Source organism: Ascidiella aspersa, chromosome 3 (assembly GCF_963924565.1).
Source record: "Ascidiella aspersa chromosome 3, kaAscAspe10.2, whole genome shotgun sequence".
Classification (NCBI taxonomy): domain Eukaryota; kingdom Metazoa; phylum Chordata; class Ascidiacea; order Phlebobranchia; family Ascidiidae; genus Ascidiella; species Ascidiella aspersa.
Genome location: NC_139449.1, coordinates 38,532,132 through 38,544,582, shown reverse-complemented (window position 1 = coordinate 38,544,582; position 12,451 = coordinate 38,532,132). Strand labels below are relative to the sequence as shown.

The following is a 12,451-nucleotide window of genomic DNA, read 5'->3' as shown; positions in this document are numbered from 1 at the left end:
GGTAAATACATTATTGGATTTCTATAGTCTCGGAAGTTTTTTACCAGCAAAAATTAAGGTTTAATGTCGGTTCATTAATGCTATAGCTACAAGCGAGACAATGGTCAACTTGACATATTTATCATACTCTTACTTTCACACAGCCTTTATGGTGATTCTAAAGTGTCATAGAGTTCTCACACATAAAGTTGAATCGTTCGTATTTAAATCATGGTTTGGCGCCAAACATCGTTAGCCAAAAAGTTCAAAAAACTTCGTCGCTTTAGGTTTGTTCACACAAGACTCGTTTAGCGTTAACGGAAACGTCCACAGCTAAGGCAGGGGTTCTTAAACTTTTTTCAACCCGAGCCCCCAAATTTTTAAACATCAGGTTTTTAGTTTGAAAAAAAAATGAAAAAATGACGTCATAAATTTATGTCACAGTACAAATAGACTTCATAAATATGCTGGTTTCAGTCTAAAAATTAGAAAGTGAAATGGAGTCCTTTTTATTTTCAATTAAACTTAAATAATAAGTAATATTTCAATTAATCCTTCAAGGGCCCCCTAAAACTAGTTGACGGACCCCAAAGGGTCCATGGACCTCAGTTTAAGAACCCCTGACCAAAGGCGTAAAAAAACGATTTCGGTTGCCAAAAGTAGAAATTTTCAACGTTGACGTTGACGGTTAGGAGCGAGGAAATTTGCCGTTAACGCTGGCGACGCGTTATGTGTGAACTGGACGACGCTAGTGTCTCGGGTGAACTTTACAATCGGCGAAATGTTTTGAGGCTTTTGTATTCTGCCGATGAAAACTACACAAGGGCCGCACGGTTTTACCGTAGACCATTTTAACTTTGAAACCTGTCGTATATTTTAAGTAGTTTTTACCAAAATCGCAGCATCCTTAAATTCCGCATGTCATTCGCGGCATTATTTGCCGCCCTAAAGCGAAATATTTAATTTTTTGGCCCTTTTACAATATATGAAAAAGCTTGTCTACCACAAATAAACATTTTGTCAAATTAAATAGCTATGTTAGGGAATAGGGCTCTCAAAAAAAAATTACAATAAGTCGTTTTTGCGCATATCATCACGTTTTAATGTTCATACAATTATAAATAATTTTTTAAGGACATTTTTTAATGTAACATCGACGATTCTGATAGTTATCGAAAACGCTTCAAGTTATATTATCTTGCTTGATTGCTCAGTTAATAGATTAGTCGCGTTAACGTAAGGGTGTGGGTTCGAACCTTACCCAGCTTGTTGCTTAACATAGTTTAGACGGTTGATCAGCTTTCTCAGTAAGCTAAAATACAACACGTATATTCTAATAATAATTGGTCAACCGCAAACAGCTTAGTCTGGAATTATGTTAAATTCCCATTTACCGACCGCGTATCGCTATAGATAACTTTAGCAATAGCTACGCGAAAATAACCTAAAATGCAAACTGATAGAGACCTCACAGCATAACGGACTGTTTCATTTTGTTTAACCACGCAAAATTCAGGTGGATTAAGCAAATTATCGCGCGTATTACAGGTGTAATTTATTTACATAGCAGGTAAAACTAGAAATTAGTCCCTTATCAGTTAGAAAATATAATTAACCTGGGCAACGCAGCGTATTTTATCTAGTATTTTAATAAGTTTATTGTTCGGTCAGGTCGCAGTCAGTCGTTGTGTTCGCCACAGAAGAGAAGGTGCTCGAAGCGTTAACGAGCGACGAGCGAAACAAAGCTTTAAGAGTTAAAAGAGAATTACTTTGAGCAAGATAGAAGAAGGCAACACACGGGAAAAAATGCGACCAGGATTTGTTGCTTTATAAACCGACTTTATTTCCGCTCGCAGAACCTGTCAGAAATAGCTCTACTCAAACTTAAATCATTTTTTGTTAGCTGGGACGCTCAAATAGGGGTTAAAATTTTTCGTATTGTTCTTCGAAAACGATTGTTCTTAGCGTAAACCCCGAGTGTTGTGTGAGCTCCTGAAGCGAACTGTTCACACCATCGGTGTTAATAATTCCCTAGCTGAATAATGATTTTATTATGGAGGGTAATATCGAATTAAAAATTTGCACTCACCAGTCAGACAAGTTCCTACCAATGAGCACTCGCCAAGACGAAATAACACTAAAAAAATATCAGTACGTCATCAATACGTCATCTGCGAATTATTTCATAAATGTTTTTCCAATAACTTACGATGCCTTACTGTTTCGGTGCGTATATTGCCTGCCTCGGTTGTTTACCGAATATTGAATGCGTAGGACTTTTTACCACGTGCGATGAGCTTGTTACGTGTATAGTTGCGCAAGCGTGTATTGTTAGCGATTTACCATCATTGGATGTTGCTGCTTTTATCTCTTTATCTTATTTGTTTCAGTTATATACATGTAAGTTCGAAATGCAAAAAACATATCACATGACATGAAATACCTATTTGCCGTCCAGCGCACATATTGCAACTTTTAGGGCGAAATAAAAATGTTACGTCTTTTTAAACAATCTTTCACACCGCAATACGTGAAACTTTTCACAATCACTTATTTAAATCATCAAGCTATAAACACGAGTTTTTAGCAAGCTTCACGCACTTGATACAACATAATTATGTAACAGTGATTAAGAGGCCACAGCTTGGCAGTTACACTTTGTTTTAACCACCGAAAAATTAGGTAGAGTTGGCAAAATTTCGCGTTTATTGCAACAGAATTATTTTACATCGGCGAAACAACATCCAGTAATATTAGAACTAGTAAATACCTAATTAACCTGGGCAACTCGGGGTATTTTCGTAAGTATATTAATAACTGGCATAAACTATTTTAAACCGATATTACAGCACTCTAATCTTATAACAGAAAATCATTCTTAGGCGTAACTTTCTTAAACTAAAAAGTTTTGAAAGTTGGCGCCATTTTATAGATTTCTTACACAAAAGGTGTTTTTCCGTGGTCGTTTCCAAGGCAACGGCCCGCTTGTCGCCCAAACAACGCTCGTCGCTGATTGGTCAGTTCTGCAAGCGTTGTTTGGGGCGTGTGAGTCGGCAATATTTTGTCGCGATTGTGACGTCAAAGTACTGTGTGTTACGCTACAAAAACAACCCTTCCCATGCTCAGCCAACGATGGGTTCCAAGCTAGCACATTCATCGCCAAACGTCAATAATGGAACGGCGTTTCGTCATAAAGACCAACAGCGATCCAATTGTTGCAACCCCAACGTCCCGAGCGCTTCTATTTGGATCAACTGACGCGCGGCGCGTTTATTCTGAGCGCGCGATTTCTTTGTTCGAAAAGTAAGATGCTAATTAAGGGGAGGGCGTTTTGATTGACATCCAGGATTGTTGCCGAATGCTGAAGGCGAGTCACACTTACCACATGGTCGGAGTCTGTCGCTTTAACAAAAATGTTTCCTATACTAATGGTTCAACAGAAATGCACCCTTTGGAACTAAGAAAATGATTAGAATAAAATCTTTAAAGTATTTTCTCACACAAATAGGCATGGAAAAATCCGGCTTAAAAATTATATCGTTAATATAATTGTACAGAAAAATATTAAAAGTATACGAATTTACTAATAAACATTATCATTCAAATGCAGCCTATATGGTGTTGGTAAGTTAAATTATATTTTTTCCTTCGTTTGCTTTAGCGAATGTAGTGACTAAACTACCAGTTATTAATAGCGGCACATTTTGGGGCTGCGAAGACGGTTAAAATTACCCGAGTCCGACTCCGGCCAAAAAATACACCCGAGTCCGACCGAAAACTAAACCCGAGTCCGACTCTGGCCAAAAAATAAACCCGAGTCCGACTCCGGCCAAAAAATTAACCCGAGTCCGACTTCGGCCAAAAAAATAAACCCGAGACCGACTCTGGCCAAAAAATTAACCCGAGTCCGACTTCGGCCAAAAAAATAAACCCGAGTCCGACTTCGGCCAAAAAAATAAACCCGAGTCCGACTCTGGCCAAAAAATAAACCCGAGTTCGACTCTGGCCAAAAAACTAACCCCGGGTCCGACTCCGGCCAAATGTGTCGAGTCCCGAGTCCGGCACAGACTCTCCAGCCTTTATATTCCGCCAATTTGCGTAACTAAGTGATATTCAGCAAACCACTGATAGGGGTGTCATATGATTCATCCACCCACACTACATGGTTGGAAAATACCCACCATATGCTATTCCGCACTTACAATTTAAAGTTGGCAGTCATATCAGTTTAAAAATTTGGTACTGCGCATGCGCACACTTGTTTTTACGTGGTCTTACTCGAGTCCCGAGTCCGACTCCGCAGTCCTGGTTAGAAATGTCGTTATTTGTCAATCTAGTACCAATGCGCTGCTATATAAAACCACTACAGTTACAATGTTTAGACGTGCTTTTGAAGTAATGATAGGGGTATACAGCACAACCCGTACAACTGTTGGGGTTTCGCTTGCCGTCCAAACAACGCTCGTCGCTGATTGGTCAGTTCTGCAAGCGTTGTTTGGGGCGTGTGAGTCGGCAATTATTTCTTGCGATTGTGACGTCAAAGTACTGTGTGTTACGCTACAAAGACAACCCTTCCCATGCTCAGCCAACGATTGGGTTCCAAGCTAGCACATTCATTGCCAAACGTCAATAATGGAACGGCGTTTCGTCATAAAGACCAACAGCGATCCAATTGTTGCAACCCCAACGTCCCGAGCGCTTCTATTTGGATCAACTGACGCGCGGCGCGTTTATTCTGAGCGCGCGATTTCTTTGTTCGAAAAGTAAGATGCTAATTAACGGGAGGGCGTTTTGATTGACATCCAGGATTGTTGCCGAATGCTGAAGGCGAGTCACACTTACCACATGGTCGGAGTCTGTCGCTTTAACAAAAATGTTTCCCACTAATGGTTCAACAGAAATGCACCCTTTGGAACTAAGAAAACGATTAGAATAAAATCTTTAAAGTATTTTCCCAAACAAATAGGCATGGAAAAATCCGGCTTAAAATTATATCAACAATATAATTGTACAGAAAAATATTAAAAGTATACGAATTTAGTAATATACATTAACATTCAAATGCAGCCTATATGGTGTTGGTAAGTTAAATTATATTTTTTCCTTCGTTTGCTTTAGCGAATGTAGTGACTAAACTACCAGTTATTAATAGCGGCACATTTTGGGGCTGCGAAGACGGTTAAAAATTACCCGGGTCCGACTCCGGCCAAAAAACTAACCCCGGGTTCGACTCCGACCAAATGTGTCGAGTCCCGAGTCCGGCACAGACTCTCCAGCCTATATATTCCGCCAATTTGCGTAACTAAGTGATATTCAGCAAACCACTGATAGGGGTGTCATATGATTCATCCACCCACACTACATGGTTGGAAAATACCCACCATATGCTATTCCGCACTTAAAATTTAAAGTTGGCAGTCATATCAGTTTCAAAATTTGGTACTGCGCATGCGCACACTTGGTTTTACGTGGTCTTACTCGAGTCCCTCCGCAGTCCTGGTTAGAAATGTTATCAATTTAGTATCAAGCGCTTTTATATAAAACCACTACAGTTACAATGTTTAGACGTGCTTTGAATTCAGAGTATTGTTAGAGGTATACAGCACAACCCGTACAACTGTTGGGGTTTCGAAGCACGGAAAACGACCCCAACAATATAACTTTTGGCGTACTTATAGTTTTCCCGGCCCCTTAAGAAGAAAAAAATTACGAAATAATGTTTACTTATAGCTACGCCTCGGCACACGACAATTGCACTTGTACAACGGAGCCCATACGACAGAATTACGACCCCAGTAAGAAATAAATCACCTACGTTCTGTTGCCCTTTGCAGTCCTGGACGCACCTTAAAATGCGAAAGGGTGAAATTGCCTTTATTTGTTTTGTTAAAACCAATCTGATGTACTTTTTGCAAAAACACAAAAAACGTAGACCCCTTATTTTGTTGATTTTGTTTGTCCCGTAACATGTAATTAGTGGCAAAACATGGTCGCATGGTTATCTGCGAAACTACGGGAAGTTGCTCTTCGAAGTGCACAATAATAAATCGTGCAAAACGTTTGTTGATTTAGTTTAGAGGTTCCCAACGTGGGCGGTACCGCCCCCCTGTGGGCGTTGGCGAGTTCCAAGGGGGCGTTTTGAGTATTTTCATTATTTGGGGGGCGCTGAACGCACATAAGGGGGCGTTACATAAAAGTACTTATATCAAAATTTTATAAAAAGTTCACATACAAATAGTAACAAACAGCACTGTAGGACGTAGGTAACTTTTAACCTTAAATGGCAACTTCCGTACTGCGAACTTGTAGTAGTTTCCCGACCATTGTTACGTAATAATTGGCTTTTATGTAAAGCTGTTGGTTGTTGTTGCGTTTCACCGTTTCATACGCGGCAAAATGTTTGTATATTTAAAGCAGGGGTCGCAAATCTACGGCCCTCTACCCCCTGCCTCTTTTCAACTAGACACGAGTCCATTTCACATACTTTTTGACTATTTTAACTCAGTACGGGCGAAAATTTTTCGCGCTGCGCGAATGATCTTTCTACGTCCAGTTTGTTTACGTTTTGATGCTGTCTTTGCACTAGATCAGCGCTTCTTTACCGTTGGGACGTGGAAGGCTGCCAAGTGTGTCGCGGACAAACGGAAAACGTATTCAAAAATATTAGACATATATTTTTTAACATTTTTTATTTTTTCGCCAATGTAATGAAACCTAGCAGGAAATTTAAAAGAAATGCCGTTATACCCCCAAAAAATCGCGCTTGATTCGCTCGCCAAGTGCGCCCGGACTTCAAAACATTAACAAACACTATTACACTTTTCATTATTAGTATGGATAAAAAAAATCCGAGGCCCACCTGATTCACAGTTGTTCTAACATTTTTCTTAGTTAACATTTTGCGCGGCCCACAGAGACATTTATGAGTTTGGTTGCGGCCCGCGACTAGAAAAGGATTTAAAGTCTTGGTGCAGAAAGATATGAATTTTTCCTGGTAATGACATAACCTGATGAAATAATGTATGTATAAATTCCAATAGTGAATGTATGTTAAACAACCTAAAATATGACTGACAGCTCATCGAAACGAAAGTGAAGAAAATATGATGTTAGACAACGATTGAAATAATACTTTACTGTAAAGCGAGATGAGGGGGGCGATATAAAATAATACTGAGCCCAAGGGGGCACTAGTGGATTTACACAACAGTTTCGTAAAAAAGGTTGGGAAACACTGATTTAGATCTTTAATGCGTGAGGTATCTGATCTGAATATGCGCAAAGTCCATCGGCTATGTTACGTTTGACTAGCGTGGTTTGTCTAGTGTTGTCTGCTATTGCAAACCCTTCACGGCCCCCAGTTTAAGAACCCAAGATTTAAGGCAAGTTCGTGCCGGACTTTGTGTTTTTCATTAAATATTCGATCGACCGAGACAGCAAGAAACCACCGAAGTCTTGTCCCTGTAAATGCGTAAATGTTGGTTCACAAAAGAGCGTTGTGTGTTAACGGAAAACGTCAGCATCTAAAGCAGGGGTGACGAACCGTGGCCCGCGAAAGAATTTTGTGTTGCCCGCGAAGCATTCGGGTATGACCTCGACAGTCTTGAAGTTTCTTTGACTGATAACCGGTTTGAATAACGCGTATATCATGCAGGAATAGTAGAAACTGTTGTGTAAATCCATACAATAACAATCAATTCAGGAACTGTTTATTTATTGTTGTGTTCCAAACTTAAGAGCTAACGCACTCAAATGGTCGTCTGGTTTTGGAAGCACATGTCTATGCGAACAATTTTTTTTCTAAAATGAACATCACAAAAAGTTACAGGTCAAGGCTAACAGACGAAAATCTCAGTATGCAGTTGAGAGATGCCACATCGACAAGCAAAAATCTTTCCAAATTTCTCATTGAGCAAAAAATTTCAGTAAATGTTTATTTTTTATTTCTTATTATTTTATATTTCAATATTGCGTTAAATAATTTCAGCTGTATGGTTCGCATGGGTTTTGATAAGTTTCGTTGGATGAACAATTGTTTATGATTTAACATGTTTTATTGTATGAGCAAAAAGTTGTGCGGCCCGCTTACTCAGCGATAACTGACAAAGTGACCCGCGACAGCAAATAGGTTCGTCACCCCTGATCTAAAGAGTAAAAAGCCTTTTTTTGGCGGAAAGTTGAATTTAATTTCGCCCACCGTGAAACAACTTTAAGCTCTTAACAGTCCACTGAGCTTCGGCAATTTTGTCAAACTTTGAGTTATTTAACACTTTTTACCCATCCTTGGTTTATTTTAAGTAGCACTTTTGTTTTCAACTTTTGTCCTGTTACCATATTTTAGGGTAAATCACCTTCTAGCTCGTATTTGCCGCTAGCGAAGATATGATACTGGGTGACGCTAGCGTTTGACACCATACGCTGAGGCCAGGCGCAAAACACGCCTGATGTGAATCAACCTTAAGGGTAAACAACAAGCAGAGAAGCGTTACGTTGGGCGAATTCTCGTTCCAAAGCTGCTCCTATGCGATGGAATGGCGAGACAAGCTCCATTCAGTTGTATCAAGTGACATCGGCTGACGCACGTGTTTTAAGGCTGGGCGAGTTGTGCTTTTTTCGCCAAACTTCGAAGGTAGTTAGCCACAACTTTCCTGACTGGTGTGTTTTCGTCGAATCATGTCTGCCTCGTTTCAGGTCAAAGGTTATCAGTAAACACCAATCGCATATTACATTTAGAAGAAATATTTGACAAAAATACTTTGAAATTCCTAATTGAACGACACTTTTTTCAAGCTCACTACAGTTTTTGTTGAATAAATATTTACATTTCATTGGTTTAACAAAAAACAAGTTAAAAAATGTTTTACCCCAAATTTTAAATCCGTCCCGTGATCATCAGACCTTGAAGTTATCCGGCATTTATGAAAAAGGTTTGGTGACCCCTGTAATAAAAGAAAAGATAAAAAAACAATATTTTTATTTTTAGACCCGATCCTTATAAAAACAAACGTCATATGGTAATAATTGAAATCAATTAAATCCGTCAAAATATTTATCCCGTTTGTGTTCCGTGTGCATTCAAAAATCAAAAATATTTTGTTTTATTTTGTTTGTCTCTGGCGAGTTTTTACGATATAAGTTTAACGCAGTCTGTGTGGTTAAGGGCATTGTCTATGAAATAAATAATTTAACTTTATTTTGGGCAAGTTTTACATAGTACACCTGTCAACCATGGTAAAGGCAATAATAAAATAAGTGAAAGTCAGGTCGTAAAGCCGTGTTTAACAGCAACTAAAGCGTAGAAAACCCTTTCGGTATCGCAAAGCTGAAATACTTTAACTTTGAAATGTATCGTTTGGCCTTTTTGAACTACGTAGGTAAATATAAACATTTCCCATTTCTTATTTCCCGGTCCATGTTAGGCTAACACGTATGCTTAAAGGCAAATGTTAAATATAGACTGTTTGTTTTAGTTATGTTTTTGCCTTTAAAAAATTATGTTTGAAACCTAACATTGAAATTCCCGCAAAAAAAACAGACTTTTGTACCCCTGCAATAATATACAACGATGATTTCGCCTACTCATCTACTGGCACATTATTGTTTTTATTGCGCAACAATAAACCTACTGGGCAAAAGTATGTGTGTGTGTGCGGTAAATATAAAATGCGTGTGTAACTTATTTCTGTCCATGTGTAAGGTGTAGCTACTTGCGTTCAACAAAGTAAGAAATGCGGCTCTTGGTCTCTGGTTAGCTACCCCTGATATGTGCCCTACACTCGTGAGGAATCAAATCACAGCGAAGGTAAATAGCGACGAATGTTGCTCAATAGTATCATGTGACGTCAGCTGACGCGTTGCTTTCAAACCTGCCGCGACTGAAAGTGTTTTGATTGACAGCTTTTGTAAACCCAATTACCAAAGGCTGTCTGCTCTGCTTTGTACAACAAAAATGGCCGCTATAAACCCAATTGAAAGGCATGAGATATTGACAACAACTTAAGTCCAAGTTAGTTTAACCGAAGGCCAAGAAGGGACAAGTTTCCTAGCTTGTAGCATGATTAATAAATTATTACAATTAAAAAATTATTAGTGGTATATTTTTGTAATAGTATCGATTAACGAAGCATGTACACACATATGTGTGTTGACAACTGAGATCTAGGCCTTCTGAAGCTGCTTTTTAACCAACGATTACGGCTTACGTATCATTATATAGTACTGTGGATCCCCTTCAGCATGAAGTTGCTTGTACTAACAGATTGAGCAAGCATTTATCGTTGTTTCTCGACTCGTTCCCTTCTGAGCCTGCATAGCTCAGTTGTTAGAGCGACGGTCCCGGCTTGACCGGAGGTCGTGAGTTCGAACCTCACTGCAGGCTAGTTGTTTTTCTAAGCCAAATAAAAAAAAAAGTTAAAACAATTATGTCCAATATTTTTAATGCGTTTTCCACTTGTACCCGTGCACCGTTTAAGAAACGCTGTCCTGCTGTATAAAACATATGGTTCAATTGGAAGACATTATACACTAAACTTCAAAATAATAATTTTGCACCGGGCATCTCAAGACAAATGGTTGAGAACCACTGTTTTAAAGTTTAACCCTTTAACACGATTTTGCAATTTCCCAACTCCCCGGTAAAAATGTTATTTTCATGCAATAATACCTCGTAAAACTGGCGATTAATTCAAACAAATTTTTGCTGCAGAGAGCAAATTACGTCATCGTTTGAGTGCAACACGAACGCTCTGATTGGTGGAGAGAAGGGCGGTTATTCTCACCACCTTTCAACCGGTCTGCAGACCTTTATGCTTGGAGCTATCGGTGAATGCGTGTGAAAATAATCTCATTTGGCCAGAAGTTACAATGCAGAAAGTTACAATGGATTTGTCGTAATGGAGAAAAATGATAATAAAATTAAAAACTTTAAATGTAATTTAACGTAGTGGCAACTGTTTAACCGTTTTGACAATTTATCATTTTAAAGTTTAAGGTTGAGTAAACGTTTAGACATTCACCAATATCATTTGCTTGAATATGTTTTGAATAGTTGTTTCAGAAGTTCACTTTAACGCACGTGACTAGGTTAATAAAATTAAATAAAATTTATACTCCGCTAATCAGAAAATATGCAAAACCTATACGTTGACATTTATATATACTAGAAAACTTTAAATGCGATGATGTGGTCGAATTAAAATAAAACATACTTAAAATATTACATTTAACAACTGATGCTTTATATAAATTCCACCAAATTAAATGCACCCATTTAATAAACCCTCCCCCAATATCTTGAACATTCTTTAACTTCCCAGTTGCATGTGGAGCTTGCGCCGTTTTCTTCTCGCTTTTCATTGGTCCAGAAGATCACGTGATCCTGTCAGCTCTACCAATAGCAATCCTCGTGTTCGGGTTTGTCCTTGAGCCCCTGAAATGTTTGACCTTGGCGTGGATTTTGTCAGCAATAAGGTGACGAGTTTGTTTAGAAATATAAGTTTGTTTAAAACTGTCTTTATAAAACTTGTTTGGGAAACACAAAAAAATACCCACAAAGCAACAATAGCTCGGAATTATCCATAATAGCATAACAATAAAAAACCAAATACGCAGTAATACCTAAAACGGAATAACACCTAAAATTATCGGAATAAGACCTATTATTTATTATCGGAATAACTTCTGCCATTTTAACGCTATCAAATATACTTCATTTTAAACAATTGAGCCTTTTCTAAGCTTTGGTCTGTGTTTTATAAATTTGTGTTACAAAAAGTCATGAATGAGAAAACTAGTCTGCAGTGAGGTTCGAACTCACGACCTTGGCCGTACCGGGACCGTCGCTCTACCAACTGAGCTACACAGGCTCCGAGGGGAGCAAGACGAGAAAATAAGTTATAACACCCCTTAATTTTATTTTCTCCAGACGTCTCCCCTATCGCTCCACTCATCCGCTCTACATCAAATCCGACCCAACCGTTATGAAACGAGCATCGGCGCTGTCTCCATCCAAGCGTGACCGATACAGGCACGAAACGGCAGCCAAGCGTGAAGACGTGACGTCAGCGAGTGATTACGAAACATCTTTGTACGAGAAATACTGCCGGAACCTATCGCGCCCGGGACTTCCCCGGAAGCTGCGCCGAAAGGTCCCTGCCCTCGCCGAGAGTGACGTATCTATAGAGGAGTACGCAGCGTCCTCTAGCGACCTGGAGGAAGCCAAGCCGAGTGACCGGCAGGGGGCGCTCGATGGGGGCCGCCAACACACGATCGCATTCAGCAACGAAATCAACAAACGGAACCCTTTTGGGAAACCCACGCTCTACCGGGGACCCGCTCTCGACCAGGGGGAATCCCTGGACGCCCTCTGGCCCCACGCGAGCTTTGATGACGTCATACCAGAGCGCCCAAGCGGAACCAAATTGACCAAGATTACCTTCAATGACGAACCGAAAGACCTAGGACCACTTCTTGT

At 39.5% G+C, this 12,451-nt stretch overlaps 1 non-coding gene across 1 annotated transcript; it reads right to left on the bottom strand.

Annotated features, from left to right (window-relative positions):
* Positions 1–11,769: 11,769 nt before the first annotated feature.
* Trnat-ggu (transfer RNA threonine (anticodon GGU)) lies at positions 11,770–11,843 on the bottom strand. The gene has a single exon. It is a non-coding gene; the product is annotated as a tRNA-Thr (tRNA).
* Between the last annotated feature and the right edge of the window lie 608 nt (positions 11,844–12,451).